The sequence below is a fragment of the Peromyscus eremicus genome, unplaced genomic scaffold (assembly GCF_949786415.1).
Source record: "Peromyscus eremicus unplaced genomic scaffold, PerEre_H2_v1 PerEre#2#unplaced_58, whole genome shotgun sequence".
Classification (NCBI taxonomy): Eukaryota; Metazoa; Chordata; class Mammalia; order Rodentia; family Cricetidae; genus Peromyscus; species Peromyscus eremicus.
Window position 1 is genome coordinate 106,172 of NW_026734302.1, and position 18,661 is coordinate 124,832.

At 37.2% G+C, this 18,661-nt stretch overlaps 1 long non-coding RNA gene across 1 annotated transcript; it reads right to left on the reverse strand.

Annotated features, from left to right (window-relative positions):
- Positions 1–4,835: 4,835 nt before the first annotated feature.
- LOC131901229 (uncharacterized) lies at positions 4,836–10,376 on the reverse strand. The gene is made up of 3 exons (XR_009376438.1): positions 10,300–10,376; positions 6,011–6,109; positions 4,836–5,129 (listed from the first exon to the last, which is right to left on the reverse strand). It is a non-coding gene; the product is annotated as an uncharacterized LOC131901229 (long non-coding RNA).
- Between the last annotated feature and the right edge of the window lie 8,285 nt (positions 10,377–18,661).

An 18,661-nucleotide genomic window follows, 5' to 3' on the forward strand; every position in this document is an offset into this window, starting at 1 on the left:
GTACGGGATATCCAAAGACACTAGGAAATAACTTTTAAATTTTGTAGAGTGGAGTAATAACATACTAGATATGCAGAATAAGTGATCTTGATCTTTGCAAGTGGCTGATCTCTGAGTTTTAGGCCAGTCTGGTCTAGAGACCCAGTTTCAGAAGAGCCAAGCTTAGGCAGTGAAGGACAGAAAGCCAGGAAAGATTTCAATTGAACAAGTGGGTCATGTTCCAGCTCCAGTAAGCAGCAGATCTTGGCAGATTTGGCCATGTGGTTCTGGCTTTAGAGTTAAGGATAGAAGAAATGGTATGTGTCAGGATGTCCCTGAATGGAGGCCTAGGAGAGAGGCCATTGTGTGAAGCTGGGAAGTTGAAGCCTGGATTTCCTTGGAGAACCCAATGTTAGAGATGCCAGTGTCATGGGATACCTGCAGAGGAGAGCTGCTGATGGAGAATGGAACCAGCTCAGGAGAGAGAGAAATGTGTTGCACTCAACAAAGTTGAACAGAGTTGGGCATCTGAAGAACTTTCTAACATCAGACATTGAAATGCAGCATTTGGAGTTTGTCTGGCTGATTTTCAGTCTTGCTTTGATCCAGTTTTCCTCACTATGCTCCCTTCACTACATTTTGGAATGTTAATGTACATCCTGTGCTATTATATGTTGGAAGTATGTGATCTGGTTGTTTTATTTTGATTTTATAGGGGATTACATTTAAGAGACATGAATTTCAGAAAAGTCCTTGAACTTTGGACTTTAAAACATTGTTGAGATTGTGATAGACAATGGAGACTTTTGAAGTTGACTGTATTCATTTTGCATTATGATATTTTTACAAGTTTATGAGTACAGGGGAGTGGAATGTGGTAGTTTGAATGTAACTGACCCCCATAGTTTCATAGGGAGTGACTATTAGGAGGTGTGGTTTAGTTGGAGCGGACATGACCTTTTTTGAGCAAATGTGTCACTGTGAGTGTGGGCTTTGAGGTTTCCCATGCTCAGGACATCACTGAGTGTCTTAGTTGACTTCCCACTGCCTGCAAGATATAGGAGGCTCAGCTACTGCTCCAGCACCATGTCTGTCTGCATGCTGCCATGCTCCCCATCATGATGATAATGGAGTGAACTTCTGAAAGTGTAAGTGAGCTCCATCAATTAAATGTTGTCCTTCTAAGAGTTGCTGTGGTCATGGTGTCTCTTTACTTTACAGCAGTGGAAACCCTAACTAAGGCAAATATGCATGAGGGTGAGGTCTAAAGTGCCATGGACACGCTAGGACGCTGGAGATGCAAGGAATGTGAGATGTATGTAAGCACGCTCACATTTAAAAAGTGGAATGATCCAGCTGGGATCTCCCACTCACCCAAGCTCTCTTTCCCTCGACCCTCGCCCTTCACTACCCCCACTCATGTCCAGGCTGTTCATGTAGATCTCATTCCATTTCTCTGTCATTGGGCGATCCCTGTGTCTTTCTTGGGGTCCTGTTTTCCAGGTAGCCTGCCTGGTGATGTGAGTAGCAGTCCAGTCATTCTTGTTCCACATCTAGTATCCTGTTATGAGTGAGTACATACCATGTTTGTCTTTCTGAGTCTGGGATACCTCACTCAGGATGATTTTTCTAGGTCCATCCATTTGTCTGCAAACCTCATGATGTCATTGTTTTTCTCTGCTGAGTAGTATTCCATTGTGTATATGTACCACATTTTGTTTATCCATTCTTCAGTTGAAGGGCATCTAGGTTGTTTCCATGTTCTGGCTATTACAAACAATGCTGATATGAACATAGCTGAACAAGTGCTCTTGTGGTGTGGTTGAGCATTCCTTGGGTATATGCCCAAGAGTGGTATAGCTGGATCTTGTCGGAGATGGATTCCCAATTTTCTAAGAAAGCACCATATTGATTTCCAAAGTGGTTGTACAAGCTTGCATTCCCATCAGCAGTGGAGGAGAGTTCCCCTAGCTCCACATCCTCTCCAGCATAACCATGGTAAATGAAGACCACATGAGAATAGGAAGAAACAAAGTGCTAGAGAGGCCCACAGAAATCCACAAAGATACCCCCACAACAGACTGCTGGCAATGGTTGAGAGACACTCCGAATTGACCTACTCTGGTGATGGGATGGCCAAACACCCTAATTGTCGTGCTAGAAACCTCATCCAACTACTGAGGGATCTGGATGCAGAGATCCATGACTAGGCCCCAGATGGATCTCTGGGAGTCCAATTATCAAGAATGAGGAGGGTTTATATGAGAGAGAATTGTTGAGACCAAGGTCGGATAAAGCACAGAGACAAATAGCCAAACAAATGGAAACACATGAAATATGAACCAATGGCTGAGGGGTCACCAACTGGATCAGGCCCTCTGAGTGGGTGAGACAGTTGATTGGCCTGATCTGTTTGGGAGGCATCCAGGCAGTGGCACTGGGTCCTGTGCTCATTGCATGAGTCGGCTGTTTGAAACCTGGGGCCTATGCAGGGTCGCTTGGCTCGGCCTGGGAGGAGGGGACTGGACCTACCTGGACTGAGTCCACCAGGTTGATCTCAGTCTGTGGGGAAGGCTTTGCCCTGGAGGAGATTGGAATGGGGGGTGGGCTGGGGGGAAAGTGAGGAGGGCGGGAGGGGGGAGAACAAGGGAATCTGTGCCTGTATGTAGAACTTAATTGTATTGCAAAATAAAAATTAAAAAAAAAAGTGGAATGAGCCTGAGAGAGGCCAGATGTACTGCAGGAGTTAAGGCTGAAAAGGGCCTCTCTATGTCCTTTGGAGTTCATTTCTTGTAATCATATTCCCCACTTTCTTGTGCTGGAGCTGCAAGCTTTGGTATTTTTCTCACTTGTATTTGGTCTCGCTCTTTTTAAGATTTTTGTGTACCATTACCTACACTTTCCTTTTAGAATGCTGGTCTTTAATTTGTGACTTTGTATGTTTAAAGACTCAATATTCATTCTGATTTTGCAAAGGATTAAAGCTTTGAGACTCAGAAGAGCCTTTGGATTTCAGACTTTTGTACATTGTTTGAATTGTGAATCATATGGGGACATTCCAAGTTGCACTAAATGCAGTTTACATTATGAGAAATTCATGAGCCTTATGTATGGAATATTCTTATTTATTTGTGAAGTGTCTTCCAGAGAGCCATCCAATAAATTCCTTCCCCAAAAATAGAGGTGTATTTTTTTTTAAAAGTTGTGGGATCTTTAAAAGTTAAGGAATGCCCTGTACAGTAGATCACTAGAGCCACCCCTTTGAGGGATTATCCTCAATCTTTAGTTTCAGAAGTACTCAGCTAGGTCAAACATAACCGGAACATCTGCCGCCTCACAGTTCAGCCACCTTCCACTGATTTCCTACACCATGCCTTCTTCATTCACATGGACTTAAACTCTCTAAAGTGATGTGCCAAAACCATGCTTTGTTTCTCAAATGGTGTTTGTCACATGACTTAAAGAAGTAATATAGTATCATGGAACAGACAACATTTCATAGTAAATTTTCTTTCTCCTCCTGTCCTTTTCACCAATGAAAGAATGAATTCTACTGAGCAAATATTGTCCAAAATAAATTCCCATCAGGGCTTGGTTCTGAGGCTTAAAGTATCTTAAAAACAAATATTGACATATCACATATATTTTTTCACATATAAGATTGTTTTTGAAACAGAAAATTCCTGCATTTATATTTATCTCAAACTATAAATAATGACAGAGAAAAGTGTTCCAATGCAGCAGTTTAACTAAAGCAGTGCTTCAGTCTTGATGGACAGGGAAGGAGCTTGGCCCTGTCTCAACTTGGCATATCATGCTTTGTTGACTCCCATGGGAAGCTTCATCCTTTCTGAGGAGTGGGTTGGGGAATAGAAATGAGGTTGGGGAGGGAATAGGATGAGAGAGGAAGGGGTGTGTGTGGGAACTGTGGTTGGTATGTAAAATAAACAAAAAATTTAATGAAAAAAAAAGCAAAAAACAAAGTAACAAGAGAGGAACCAATATTTGCTGATTGCCTTGCATGGGACACTCAACAGTCAACAGAAAAGGCTTCAGTAGGTTTTATTTTACCCAGAATCACTGGAATGGCAGTAAAAAAGACATTGCAAAAGCAATTGGGATAGCTACTATACATAAAAGGAAGAAGTATCAGAAAGGGTGTGAGAAATTGTAACCTTTGTGCATTGCTGATAGGTATGGAGAGTGATGTAGGAGCTGGGGGATACAGTATGGCGCCTCCTCACAAACCTAAATGGCGAATTACCATATGATTTTTTATACATATTTATATTTACTTCACATCTATATTTATTCCCCAAAGAATTTCATGTCAGGCCTCAGATACTCATGTACTTCTGAGAAAACACACCTCTGCATTGCTCATTATAATTGAAAGATACCAAGAAGAAATCCATTCAGGGTAAAAGAATAAACAATGGATAAACTAAAAAAACTAAAACAGTGCTCATTTACATAAAGAAGGTATGGATGAACCATCAATGACCATCATCAAATACTGTATAGCTGCATGAGTAAGTATAAGAGCTAAAGGGAAATATAGCAATCAAATGGACTCAAACAACTTTGAATGGGTAATTAAATTATTATTTAATTATTATTAATTATTCAATAACTTTGTACATTCAAAAATGATATCTTCTAAAAATATATTGCAAAGCACATAAACATATATACATATAAACATATATACATATAAACATATATACATATATACATATATACACATATACATGAACTATTTACATCAAGGGAAGGAAGGTAAATATAAAATAAACACTGAAGATAGCATAACATATTAACATAATATAACATAATCTAATAAAACAAGATAAACATATGGAAATAAAAACAAGATAATATAATAGTGTAATATAGTATAACATAATAAAACAAAATAAATAGGTGAAAATAACACTGAAGATTATGTAATATAATACTATATTATTCTAAAACATAAAATAAAAATGTGCTTTTTTTGAAGCAATTATTGGAGAAGAGACAGATTTTCTCCTGAGTTGTCTTATTGTGGATGGTCGGAGAAGTTGTCAGGCAATTGTCGTAGGCTTGTCCAAGTTCTAGGATGAGAATAATTCATTTTAAATGCACAGTGTTCTCTTCTGCTTTATAAACTATATGGTGAAAAGAGCTAGTTAGAGCATTCATAAAATGCATTTCTAGAACATGTGTGCCAACAGAGACGTTTTTGTAAAGTTCACCTTTCATCCATCGTGAACATTCCATTGAATACTTCACTTTCGTAACAGATCTATATGCTCCATGACATTTGTGAACCTTAATGCGAACACCTAACTCTAACCTTAATTCTACTCTAACTATATAACAGGAAGCCTAATCATAAAACTCAACCGAGTCTTAAAGTCTAAATTGGAAACTAACTCTAGTATGTAACAACAGTGAGGAAAACATGGAAGATGGTTAGGAATACCTTTCTTCTTATGAATGAAACCTTTGTGTTAGAAATCGATTTATGTTCTTTTTACATTTTCAACACCATACTATTCCTTTTCTAAAGAATTTATTCTCTCCCTGACCACCAGACACACTGCCCTATTTTCCTCCTTTATGTCCAGTATTTGAAACTCTTCATATTCTTTAGCTCCCAGCTTTCTCTCTTCAGCTTTATTTCCTAATATTCCTGAACTTTTGAAATGTGACCAAAACATACACACACACATTCTAGATATCTATCTATCTATCTATCTATCTATCTATCTATCTATCTATCTATCTTACTATCTATATCTATATAATCTATCTAAATAACTATATATGTATATATATATATATATATATATATATATATATATATGCGATTGATGACAATCTTGATTTAGCCAGTTGTTGACTCATGAGATAATCATTCCATTGACAGTTAACTCTTTTTATCCCCCATGCTGCACTGAAATACTTATACTCCTGAGCTGGAAAACTGAGTATATATTTTAGATAAACATTCTTTCTAATACATTTAAAAAAATATAACTCTTACCATCACTTTTTTATGTTTTCTCTTCTATTTTTTGTAGTGGGAAGAAGAGCTCCGTTTTTTGGTGAAACATGCACAAAAGCATGCTCTTATAGCATCAATCTGTAAGAGATTATGTAAATTAAGGAGTTTTTAAACTGAAAATTAAAACAATGTCACCCAAGATTTGAACCATCCATTCAACTAAAAAGGGCAACTATGGCTGATTGCATATTTTACATACATTCACAATTTTAGAATAAGTTACAATAGTATGAGAATTAAGTACTAGGACTCCTTCAGAAAGGGAGGGACTCTGAGTTCTAGGCTTAGGCTACCTCTGATGTTCCAGAAACTCCAGAACCAGATGAAAGATTCTGACTTCCCTTTAGGGCCACATAAGATACCCATGAACTTTGTCCTGGGGCCTGACTTGCATGATCTCCTACAACAACATAAGGCCCAGGGATTTTCCTCTAGAATCCCAGGCAGTATGACTTCCTACACCAAGTGAGGGACCCTGCCTTCTAGATGTTAGGCCCACTGATGAACTAGGCAAACTCCATGACCAGTTGAGAGGCTCTCACTGCTTTGATTCAACCTATGTATTCTGCTCGGGACCATTCCCACACGTGGCTAGGTTTCACCTGCCAGGCACCACCTGTATTGACACATGAACCCTGCTCTAGGCTTAAACAGAGGCTGACTCCCAGAAGAAGGATATCCTTCAAATCACAAACATATTTAAAAATCTCCTTTGAATGTAATTCTAAAATCTAAAAGAAATGGATGTATTTCTAGATTCATTGTATGTAATGAAATTAAGTCAGGAGGAATGAGATATATATATGCACTATTGAGATTGAAGAAGGAACAAAATACTTTTCAACTAAAAACTGACCAGGACCAGATGGAGTATTTGAAGAATTTTACTGAATACCAAAGAAAAATGAATATCATTGCTACTCAGATCATTTCATGAAATAGTAAAACAAAGGATTTCTCCAAAATTTTTATGATGCCAGTAATACCTTGATACCCAAACAAGAGAAAGATTCATACGAAAAGAATTAAAACCACAGACTGATTTTCATGATGAGAACAGATACAAAACTTCTAAATGTGAGATTGACAAGCTGGGGTTTGAGAAGTGCCCCAGCATTGACAAGCAATGCCTATTCTTCCAGAGGACCCACTTTCAATGCCCAGCATCCACACCATATCTCACAGCTATCTGTAACACCAGTTCCAGGGAATTGGATGCTCTTTTCTGGCCTCTGAGTATACCAAGCACACATATCATGCACAAGAATACATGTAGGCAAATAACCATATATATAAAATTAAAAATGATATTGGCAAAGAGAATTTAAGACCATAACAAAAAGATTATCCATGATGGCCCTTTTGGTTTCATCCAAGAATGCAGGGTAAGAAAAATGTATGTAAATCAATCAATACAACAAATCAAATAAATGGAATAAAGAAATTCACATGATCATCCCAATATATGCATGAACGACCACTAACACAATTGAACATTTGGACCTTAATGATAAAAGTCAGGAGAGGCTAGGTATGGGTAGAGAATATGTCACAATTATACAAGCAATAAACAACAAGCCTACCATCTACATATTCTAAAATGGAGAAAAAATATTAATCTAACCATAATGATGAGAAAAAAAGGCAATCATTGTTCACTGTCTCTATTCTTTTTAATAAAGAGCTGAAGTTCTAGACAGACCCAATAAGGTAAGAAGGATATTAAAGCATACAAAGTGTGAGAGAACTCAGAATGCCCCTACTTAAGGATGGTAGGATTTTATCAGCTGTAAAAGGGTTGAGGCTCCACAAAAAGTCTTACAGCTGATAAACACTACAACAAATTAGCATTTCACAAATTTAACACCAAAATCAGTGATAACAAACTGAATAAAAAAATCAATGAAAGAATCCCACTCACCTGCCCTAGGATATAGAATCAACCTTGATAGCCATCAGCAGATGAATGGATAAGGAAAATGTGGTATATACACACAATGGAATATTACTCAATAAAGAAAAATAAAATAGTAAAAATTGCAAGTAAATTAATAGAACTAGAAGAAGTTTTACTCAATGAGGACAGCTAGAATTAAAAAAGCAAATGTGATATGCTGCCCTCATGTGTAGATATTAGACTTTTGTATGTTCAAATAGGATTACACGAGGAAACCTAGAAATTAGACGTGGTCTATTGTAGATGGACCCATTGAAAGGGAGATAGTAAAATATATGTAAAATTAAGTCAGAGAAGGAGAATACTGGATGTTGACAGTTTCAATCATGGAAGGATTGGAGGATAAAGGACAGAATGATGAGTGCCAAATAAAAATGAAGGTCTATGAATAAAGCCTTATAGGAACCAAGATCTTGCAAATTAAGTAAAATATAATTTAAGGGGAGGTAGAACACAGGTGACAAGAAATAACACTGGAGCAATAAGTACTCTGGGCTAAGGTTTAAGTGGCAATGAAGGTAGAAGAGTAAGTCAGAGCAGGGACTAAGGTGTAACTGAACATAAACTAAGGCTGTATGAAGGCTTGTGGAAGCGACTAGTTGGTCAAATAGTTTAAAAGACATACTAAAAAGAGTTAGTTCAGAGGTACCTGGAATGTGTTGACTTATCTCATAAGACATGAGATTTACATTGAAACTCCAAAACAAGGGACAGCATACCTCCCTTTGAGTTGTCTGTCAAGTAGGCCTCCATGTCATCCCAAATAACAATCTATTTCTACACATTCTGGTTGTTTGTCATAACTAAATGGTAAGACTCTTTGTTGAAGATACCACACAGTCTGGTTGCAGGGCATTTAGAATTCAATCCTTAGCAGACAAGGAATTTCTGCCTTTCATCATAATAAAAGTTGTAATTCCAGCCACTGGTCATGAAATACATCAAGAGTCTATCCAGTCTTGGACCTTTCCTATGACAACAGTGACCAGCCAGGCAAGCTGTCCACAATGGTTGTGTGGTAGTTATGTAAATAACCAACCTTGTTAGGAATGGATGGGAGACCTGCACCAAGCAATGGATTAAATGTCTGATGCTGTAAACCTTGTCAAAAGCTTATGTCTGGAATAGTCATAAGGTAGTTCAGGAGAATCAACTAGTGCTATTATTATTTACATTTATACTCATAGGTTTGTTCTGCTCTCATTGTTGGTCATATGATATTTTTTTCAGAGGGTAATGGTTAATGTTAATATTAACTAGTTAACATGATAAGGATAAGCCAGTGTGAAGGTTCATCTGCAGATGGGTCATTTGCATTGACCTTCCACTACTGAAAGCTCAAGAAACAATGAGGAAGAACGGTCTGAAAACAATGTAAGAGTTTGAAGTACACTGAAATGTTCTTTTGGGGACATGGCATAACGGATGCACAGATCAACTCAGAACAGTTGTGTCTTACACTAGACTTTCACAAGCACAAGCCAGTCAAGATGCCAGCATGAGTGAGGAAACATCTCTCAAGGCCCCAGCACTAGATGAGGAGCAATTGGCCATGGCTGGTTGTGAAAGGAGGAGATTAATTTATCTGTGGGCTGTGGCTTAGGACAGATTGCTCATGTCCCAGAAAGTGTCTTCACACACATTCACAGACGGTCAGCCCTACTTGGACTCAGTGGGCTATTAATAGTAATTTTAAGAGCCAGGCAGTGGTGGCACACACCTTTAATCCCAGCACTCAGGAGGCAGAGACAGGCGGATCTCTGTGAGTTCAAGGCCAGCCTGGTTTACAGAGCAAGTTCCAGGATAGGTGCAAAGCTACACAGAGAAACACTGTCTCAGAAAACAAAAACAAAAGTTAATTTTAGGAGACATTAAGCAAAGAAGAGGAAGAAGAGGAAGAAGTGAGTTCCAGGAAAGGTGCAAAGATACACAGAAAAACACTATCTCAGAAAACAAAAACAAAAACAAAAACAAAAGTAAATTTTAAGAGACATTAAGCAAAGAAGAAGAAGAGGAAGAAGAAGAAGAAGAGGAAGAGGAAGAGGAAGAAGAAGAAGAAGAAGAAGAAGAAGAAGAAGAAGAAGAAGAAGAAGAAGAAGAAGAAGAATGATGAGTTCCATCAGCACAAGATGGAAGGAATCAGTGGTGAATGTAGTTTCAAAGAATAAATAGTAAGAATACTTAAAAAAACAAACGTTTACATTCTATGTATTAATTCTAGAAGACATACTAAATTTAACCTTATTTGGCCTATGGAACATTACTGTGGAAACAGCATAAATGTGCAATGTAAACTGAAGTATATACTTACAAATGGCCGCTTATTTTTTCTAGCACTGTGCTGCCTCTGCTCTTCTGAGGCATGCTCTTGGTCTTCCATGACAGATGCTGTTAAGAAGTGCACATATTTCACTAAGCAAAGTACAATGAACATTTAGGGGAAAAGCTGTCCATTGCTATAATGAATTACATTAGGGATGAGAAAATATTTATTTTCATTTTCCCAAGCAAAAGTTTGAATTAAGTATAAACTGCAGTGGAAACATTTAACTTCTCTTTTCTGCTTAATAAAGGATCTCTCTCCAAAACATGTGTCTGGGTGTGGTTTTTCTCTGAGCAGAGGTTTAGGAAGCAGCCCCCACTCTATGAGAGTTCCCTTCACTTATATATTCAGATTGATCTCATATATTTCTGAAGATAAAGCAAATGAAATATGGACACCTGAGAGGTGGGAGCAAGGACTCCGTATTTGACAAACAAAATCTTATCTGTTGCTCAGATTTGATAATGTGTGTGTTACTACCATTCTACTAATCCTTTTGTTTCCTATATGTGTAGTTGTCTGTCTATTACAGATAGTGTTCTGTTCTATACACAATCATTCTATAGAATAAGTATATTTCAAAATGTAGTACTTACTTCTCTCCTGATGCATTATTACATGTTTTTCTGCACCGTTGTCCATATTGGATGAGTCAGGAGCTTTTGTAGACGATTCCTGGGGTACGTTAGGGTCACACACACTCTATCAACAGCAGTATTGGTAACATATGTTAGAAAGTTCTTATTTGATTTCTAAGAACATACTTGAATTCTTAATTTTATTGAAATTCTATGTAGTATATATTGAAGACAAAGACATTTTAATAGCAAATCTATTGTGCACAGTAAAGTTTAAATCTATCCTTCATTTTTCATGGCACTTCACTATGTAAGAAGTACAAAGAAAAAAGGAAACACATTCAGAGGATTTGACCTGATGTACAATATTATCAAAATAAAAGCAACTACTTTTATGTAAGAACTGTTAACGCTATTTATATTCCCAAATGAATTTGGAGGACATTTATAAAATAAAGAATTGCCTACCCTATTATCAGGAAAATTTCTTTGGACAGTGTGGTACTTTGAATGCAAATGGGCCCCATAAGCTTATAGGAAGTGTCACTATTGGCGGTGGTGTGACCTTGTTGGGGGAAGTTTGTCTCTGTGGGGGCCATTTGAGGTCTCCTGTGCTCAAGTTACACCCAGAGTAGACACAGGCTCTTTTACTGCTTGCTGATCAGGATGAGAACTCTCAGCTCCTTATCCAGGACCATGTCTGCCTGCATGCTGCTATGTCCCACCATGATGATGGTGGACAAAACCTGTGAAACAGGAATCCATCCCAATGAAATGGTTCCCTAATAGGAGTAGCCATGGTCATGATATCTCTTCCCAGCAATAGAAACCATATCTAATACAAACAGTATTGATTTCTATTCTCCTATTTGTCTCCCTTTAATTTTGTTCTCCTGATTTATTGCTCCAGCTAATAGATTGAGCACAGCATAGAAAAGGATTCAAGATGATAGACAAACCTGTCTCTTATCACCTCAATGCACTCATGTTTTCTTCCATTGAGGATGATGTTGGCTCTGAGTTTCTCCTTATATAATTGTTATGGTGTTGAGGTATTGTCCTCCTTGTCTTACACTCTCTGGACTGTTATCATGATGGTATATTGGATTTTGGCAAGGGCCTTATCTACATGTATTGAGAAGTTTAGGTGACTTTTTGTCTAAGTCTGTTTCTGTGCTTTGTTAAATCTGTTGACTTGTGTATTTCAAACCATCTCTGCATCTCTGAGATAAAAAACAAGTTGTTCATGGTGGATCATTGTACCTAGAGTTTTCCTGCCTGGCCCACAGTCAGGACAAATCTCTCTCACCTGCCAGTCCTACAGATGCTAAGACCCAACCAAGTAAACACAGAGACTTATGTTGCTTACAAACTGTATGGCTTTACCAGGCTTCTTGCTAACTGTTCTTCCAGCTTAAATTAATCCATTTCTATAAATCTATACCTTGCTACGTGGCTCGTGGCTTACTGGCATCTTCACATGCTGTTTGTCATTGTGGCAGCTGGCAGTGTCTCTGACTCAGCCTTCCACTTCCCAGCTTTATTCTCCTTGTCTCGCCTGTACTTCCTCCTGCCTGACTACTGGCCAATCAGTGTTTTATTTACCAACCAATCAGAGCAACACATTTGCCATACAGAACATCCCACAGCAGACCATCTTTTTGGGGTGTGTCTACTTTAGCTTTGAAAGTTATTTTATTGAGTATTTTTGAATCTCTGTTCAAAGGCTCTTGTAAATTCTGTTGGTTGCTCTCCTGATCTGTAATATCCAGGGCTTAATATCACAGCATATAGTAAATATTCACTACATGTGAATTACAACTTTTTGGTTTTATTTTAAATTTATTTATTTATTTCACATCCCAACCACAGCTTTCCACCCCACCTCTACTTCCTGTGTCTCTCCCTACACTGTCCCCCATGCACTACTCAGTTTCTATTCATAAAAAGGCAGGCTTCCCATGAATTTCAACAAAACATGGCATCACAAGTTCCAGTAAGACTAAACACAAATGCTTGCTTTAAGGCTGGGCAAGGGACCCAAGTATGAAGAATAGATCCCTAAAGCCAGCAAAACAATTAGAGAAAACTTCTGCTTTCACTTTTAAGAGTACTACAAGAAGGAAGATCTACCCAACTGCCACATATATGCAGAGGGCCTAGGTCAGTCCGTGAAGGCACTCTGGATGTCATGTCAATCTCAATGAGCTCCTATGAGCCCAGGTTAGTTGAATCTGCGGGTTTTCATGTGATGTCCTTTACCCCTCTGACTCCTCTAATCCTTAATCCCATTCTTCAGCAGGATTCCCCCAGGCTAGGCCTAAATTTTGGCTGCAGGTCTCTGTATCTGTTTCCTTCAGGTGTTGGGTGAAGCCTGTCTGATGACAATTGAGCTAGGGCACAATCAAGTTTGTATTCTGGTTCTGGGTACCTCACTCAGGATGTTCTTTTCCAGTTCCACACATTTGCCTGAAAATTTCTTTCCTTTTTTTTTTTTTGGTTTGATTTTGGTTTTTGTTTGTTTTCGATTCTTTTATTTATTTATTTGTTTGTTTGTTTGTTTTACATCCTAACCACAATTTCTGCCCTCTCTTCACCTGCCTTTCAGTCCCTCACCTCCATTCACTTTCTGTTCCCACCCCCCATCAACTCCTCCTCCCTTTTGTTTAAGAAAGGGCAAATTTTCCATGAGTATCAACAAAGCATTGCATATCAACATGGCATGTCAGTTTAATGATGTCATTTTTTTAACAGATGAGTAATACTCCATTATGTAAGTGTACCACATTTTCTATATCCTTTCTTGTGTTGTTGGACATCTAGCTTGTATTGAGGTCTGGTCTGTTATGAAAAAAGTAACTCTGATCACAGATGTGTAAGAGTCCTTGTGGTACGATTAAGCGTACCTTGGTATATACCCAAGATTGTTACAGCTGTGTCTAGAGGTAGATGGATTCTCAATTTTGAGACATTATTGAGCTAATAGACATTATGACTCACATGGACCCAACAGAGCTCCTGAGACCATTTCATCCAAACATAAATGAAGACATTTCTCAGCACCTCATGGAACACTCTCCAAATTGACAACATATTCAGTCACAAAGCAAGTTTTGTCAGATACAAATAAATTGAAACACACTCCCTGCATCCTATCAAACTGCATGGATTAAAGTTGAATTTCAACAACAACAGAAACAACAGAAAGTCTAAAAATTCATGGAAACAGAACAACTCTCTAGTGAATTACCACTGGGTCAAGGCAGTGATAAGAAAGAAATTAAAGACTTCCTCAAATTCAATAAAAGTGAATGCACAACATATTCACATGTATGGAACACATTGCAAGTGTTGTTAAAAGGAAAGTTCATAGCACCAACTGCCTTCATAATGAATTTTGAGAGATCTCATTTTAGAGACTTAAGAGAACACCTGAAAGCTCTGCAACAAGCACACCAAGAGGAGTAGACTGCAGGAAATAACTGAACTGAGGGTACAAACCCATAAAATAGGAAGAACTTATCTAATGAATTCAATTGAGAGGATAGCACTTTCACACCACCCTTTACAGAAACAGACTCAAGGACAAATAGCACATGATTATGTCATTAGATACAGAAAGGGTCTTTGACAATATTATTCATCACTTTATGATAAAAATCTCAGAGAGTCTAAGAATGAAAGGGACATATTTCTGCATAATAAAGCCAATAAAAAGCAAACACACAACTAACATATTGTTAACACTCAAATCCTTCCTTCTAAAATCAGGAACCTGACAAGGATGACCACGCTTCCTCCTTCTGTTCAATATAGTACTAGAAGTCTTAACTAGAAGAGTAAGACAAGAGAAGATACAAGAAAGGAACCAAGAGGTGAAATATTTTCATTTGTAATAATATGATTCTATAAAAAAATATATTTTGCCCAGAAAACTCCAATGGCTGATAAATACATTTAGCAAAGTAACAGGTTTTAATCTGAGCCTCCAAATCAGTAGCCTACCTAAAAATACTGCACGTACTGAGAGTAAAATCAAGAAAACCATGCTATTCCAAATAACCTCAAAGTGTAATGAATTAGGATAAATGTCACCAAAAAGTGAAACTTTTACAATGAAAGCAGTAAGAAAGTGAAAATAAGAAATTGAAGATGTTACAATAACTTGCAAAGACCTTCTGTGATCATTATTGTAGGGTTAATATTGTGAAACTGGTCATCCTAATAAAAGCGATCTGTGGACACCACATGATCCACATAAAATTTCCAGTTCAATGTTCATAGAAAATGAAAAAGACATTTTAAATCCCAAACGGAAACACAAAAGAGCAAGAATAGCTGAAACAATTTTGAACCATGAAACAAAAACAAAGCAAACTAAAAAGAACAAAAACAAAAACTTATGGAAGCATCACCATTCCAGATTTCAAGTTACTATAACCAATTGAAATAATAAATAGAGTATGGCAGTGGCCCCCAAACAAACATTGACTGGTGGTAGAAAACTAATGACCCACATATAAGCCCACAGTCCTGCAGTCTCTTAATTTTTGTAAAAGAGGCCAAAGATTCACATTGTAGAAAACAAATGGTGCCAGTCACATTGGACAGATTGGACTATAGGTGGATGAATGAAGTTAGAGCCTTATCTCTCACCCTGCATAAAACTCAGCTTCCCATGATCCAGGTATCTCAACACAAGGCCCAAATGTTACAGATTAATGATTAATTCTTTGGTACAGCTAAATACTTTCTGAGCAGGTCACTGGTACAGACACTATAAACAAGTAATTACCAAAGTAATAAATGGGACCCCATGAAACTAAAAATCTTCTGTGCAGCAAAGGATACCAAAAAGTGATTGACAAGGCAGCATGGAAGAATGGTTAAAAATCTTTACACATTGTACACATGAGAGAGGGTATGTAGAATATAAAGAATGCATTGTTACTTCAAAAACTGATCCATGATATTCACATTGAGTCTTGTCTTTACCCAGGTGTGTAAATACATTAAAAATAGAGCAATTACAATGATCAGAAATTTACTTATTATACATCAAAGGAAATATTTAGCAACGTCAAGGGATTCTAAGAATACTTTGTAATTAAGAATAGATTAAATGCTTTCATTTTATTACTCAATTATTAATTTTTGACTGAATAACGTGGTTTAAAATGTAGCATGTGGGTCTATGGCAAAGTCATTGAAGCAAACAATTGAAAATGAGAAATTTAAATTTAAATTTTACGTACAAATTCTTGATTTTCTGCATGCTTATCAAAACTTCTCTCATTTTCCACTTTAAATTCTGTTATTTCTTCTTCTAGTTCTTCTGAAAATATTATATCTTTTACAAAAAAATATGAACAACAATTAGGCAAAATAATACTCTATAAAAATAGAAGTAATGTAAAGTTAGGGTTTTATTTTTTATATGTTATTTCAATTAACCACATGCTATAGGTGTATATTTACATCCTCAAGAAAACTTGTAATTGTAGACAAATCAACACTTGGACAGGTACTACATATTGGCCAGGTTTGAGTCATACATGCTTCATAGGATTTGTCAGGAAAGTTATAAATGACCTATATGCTTACATCCACATATGAAGGAACTGTGGAAAATAACACTTTCATCCTGTAAACTATCCTTGCCTTGCAAGAGTAACTTAAGTAACTCACTGTTCACTTCCCCCAAATGGTACTTGGTTTACTACACATTTTTCTGTCAACAGGATAACATGCTTTTGCTCTGCACTGAAACTGCTCCTTTTTTTTTTTTTTTTTGGTTTTTCGAGACAGGGTTTCTCTGTGTAGCTTTGGAGCCTTTCCTGGAACTCGCTCTGTAGACCAGGCTGGTGTCGAACTCACAGAGATCTGCCTGCCTCTGCCTCCCAAGTGCTGGGATTAAAGGCACCACCGCCCGACGAATTGCTCTTTTATGACTCACTTTATCACATGGAGTCATTCTGTACTGTACACCCTTTTTTTCCCAAGAAAAATGGGTATTGCTGTAGCTACCCTAGCTTAAGATAATGCTTAAACTCTTCTTTTGGACTTCAACTTGAACCTACTTTGTTACAGTTGTATCCGTTTTTCTCCTTGACATGTAGGAACTATATTAAAGGTTGTACTAAGATCCGAAGATCTCATTTGCTTTTGTTTCCTGTTTTCTTTTAATTACTTTGTGTGATTCTGATAGGTTTTGACTTTTAAGTTTTGAAAGTAAATAAGCCATTGCAGACATGGTTTCTTTACTGATATAAACACAGAGAGATGAGTTTCAGACAATAGAGTACAGAGAAATGAAAAGGTGTAAAAGCAAACGAGATGTGCATATAAGTAATGAGATTTTCAATGACTGAACTGCCATATGCCAGTGTACCCTAATTTATTGAAATAGATTATAGATATGGTTTTAAAATGCCATTCCTCTTCCTTGTAAATCAATTACAATGCTCTGCAGATGGAGGAAGGCAGTGCACTATGAGTTATAAACAACACAAAAATTGATTTTCTTTTCTGAAGATGTGGTATATTGCTGTTTGTCCAGCCCAGAACAGAATCTCTGAGCTCAACATGTCTCTGCCCTGACCTTTCAGGGAGCTTTACTACAGGTGTGCGTTTTGAGACCTAGGTGTCCAGAAATGATGTTCAATCTTTGAGGAAGTCATATATGTCTCATGATTGACTTATAGAAGTCACTAATAAACAGGGAATTTGCACACTGGAAAGGTTAAGATGAGTGAACCTGAGTATTAAACATTGAAGCTGTGCTTACATTTACTAATAATTCATATTGTCCATGTGAATGTTTTTGAAGCATGTCTGCCACCAGTGAGATGGCATTGCTTATGTCAAACACTATCATCACCATCATCAAGATATAATGGGCATCAGGAAGTCTGTGTGCATTTGAAAAGTAATAAAATAAACTGATCAGAAGAATGTGACATACGAAATTTACCTGGTTGAGATTGGTGTGGTAGAGACTCAGGTTTGGAGATTAGACGTGAATAATCCCTCAGCTGAATGGATTTTCAAATGAGATAGTTAATTAATATTTTGGAATTCAATAAATATTAATCATTTAATATAAATATTAAAAGTCATTTACCTCTGGGTGAGGACATTTTTCAGCCCACACTAAAAGAAAAAGGATAAATTTATTAATCTCCTACACAATGGGAACTACAAAAGTAACTTTATATAGGCTTTGGATGGCAGTGAGTTCTTATTCCCTTCTTCCTAAATAAACACCTATTAGTTTACTGGTTAGGACAACAGCTGACAGAAATGACTGAGACATTCTAAAAGCAATCTATAGATTCAATGTAATCCTCATCAAAACTACAACATAATTAGTCAGAGAAATTGAAAAAAAATAACCACACCAGCATGAAAAAGCCTTTCAGCTCCACATAGAGATAAAAATAAATGAACAAAGAAAAAACCCCGGAGAGAGGTAAAACAAACCCCAATACAAAAAGAGTTGGAGAAACCACCACCCCAGATTTCATGATTTTTACAGGTCTAGAGTAATAAAAACATCATGGTTTTAGCATCACAGTATACGTGTTGATCAATGAAATCAAACTGAACACCAAACATAAGTCCACACACCTATGGACACTATTTTTGATAAAGAAACTAGAAAGACACGCTGGAAAAAAACAGCTTCAATACATGGTGCTCACCACACTTTATGGCTTCAAGAAGAATTCACAGAGAACTATATTTCTAACCCTGAATAAAACTCAACTCCA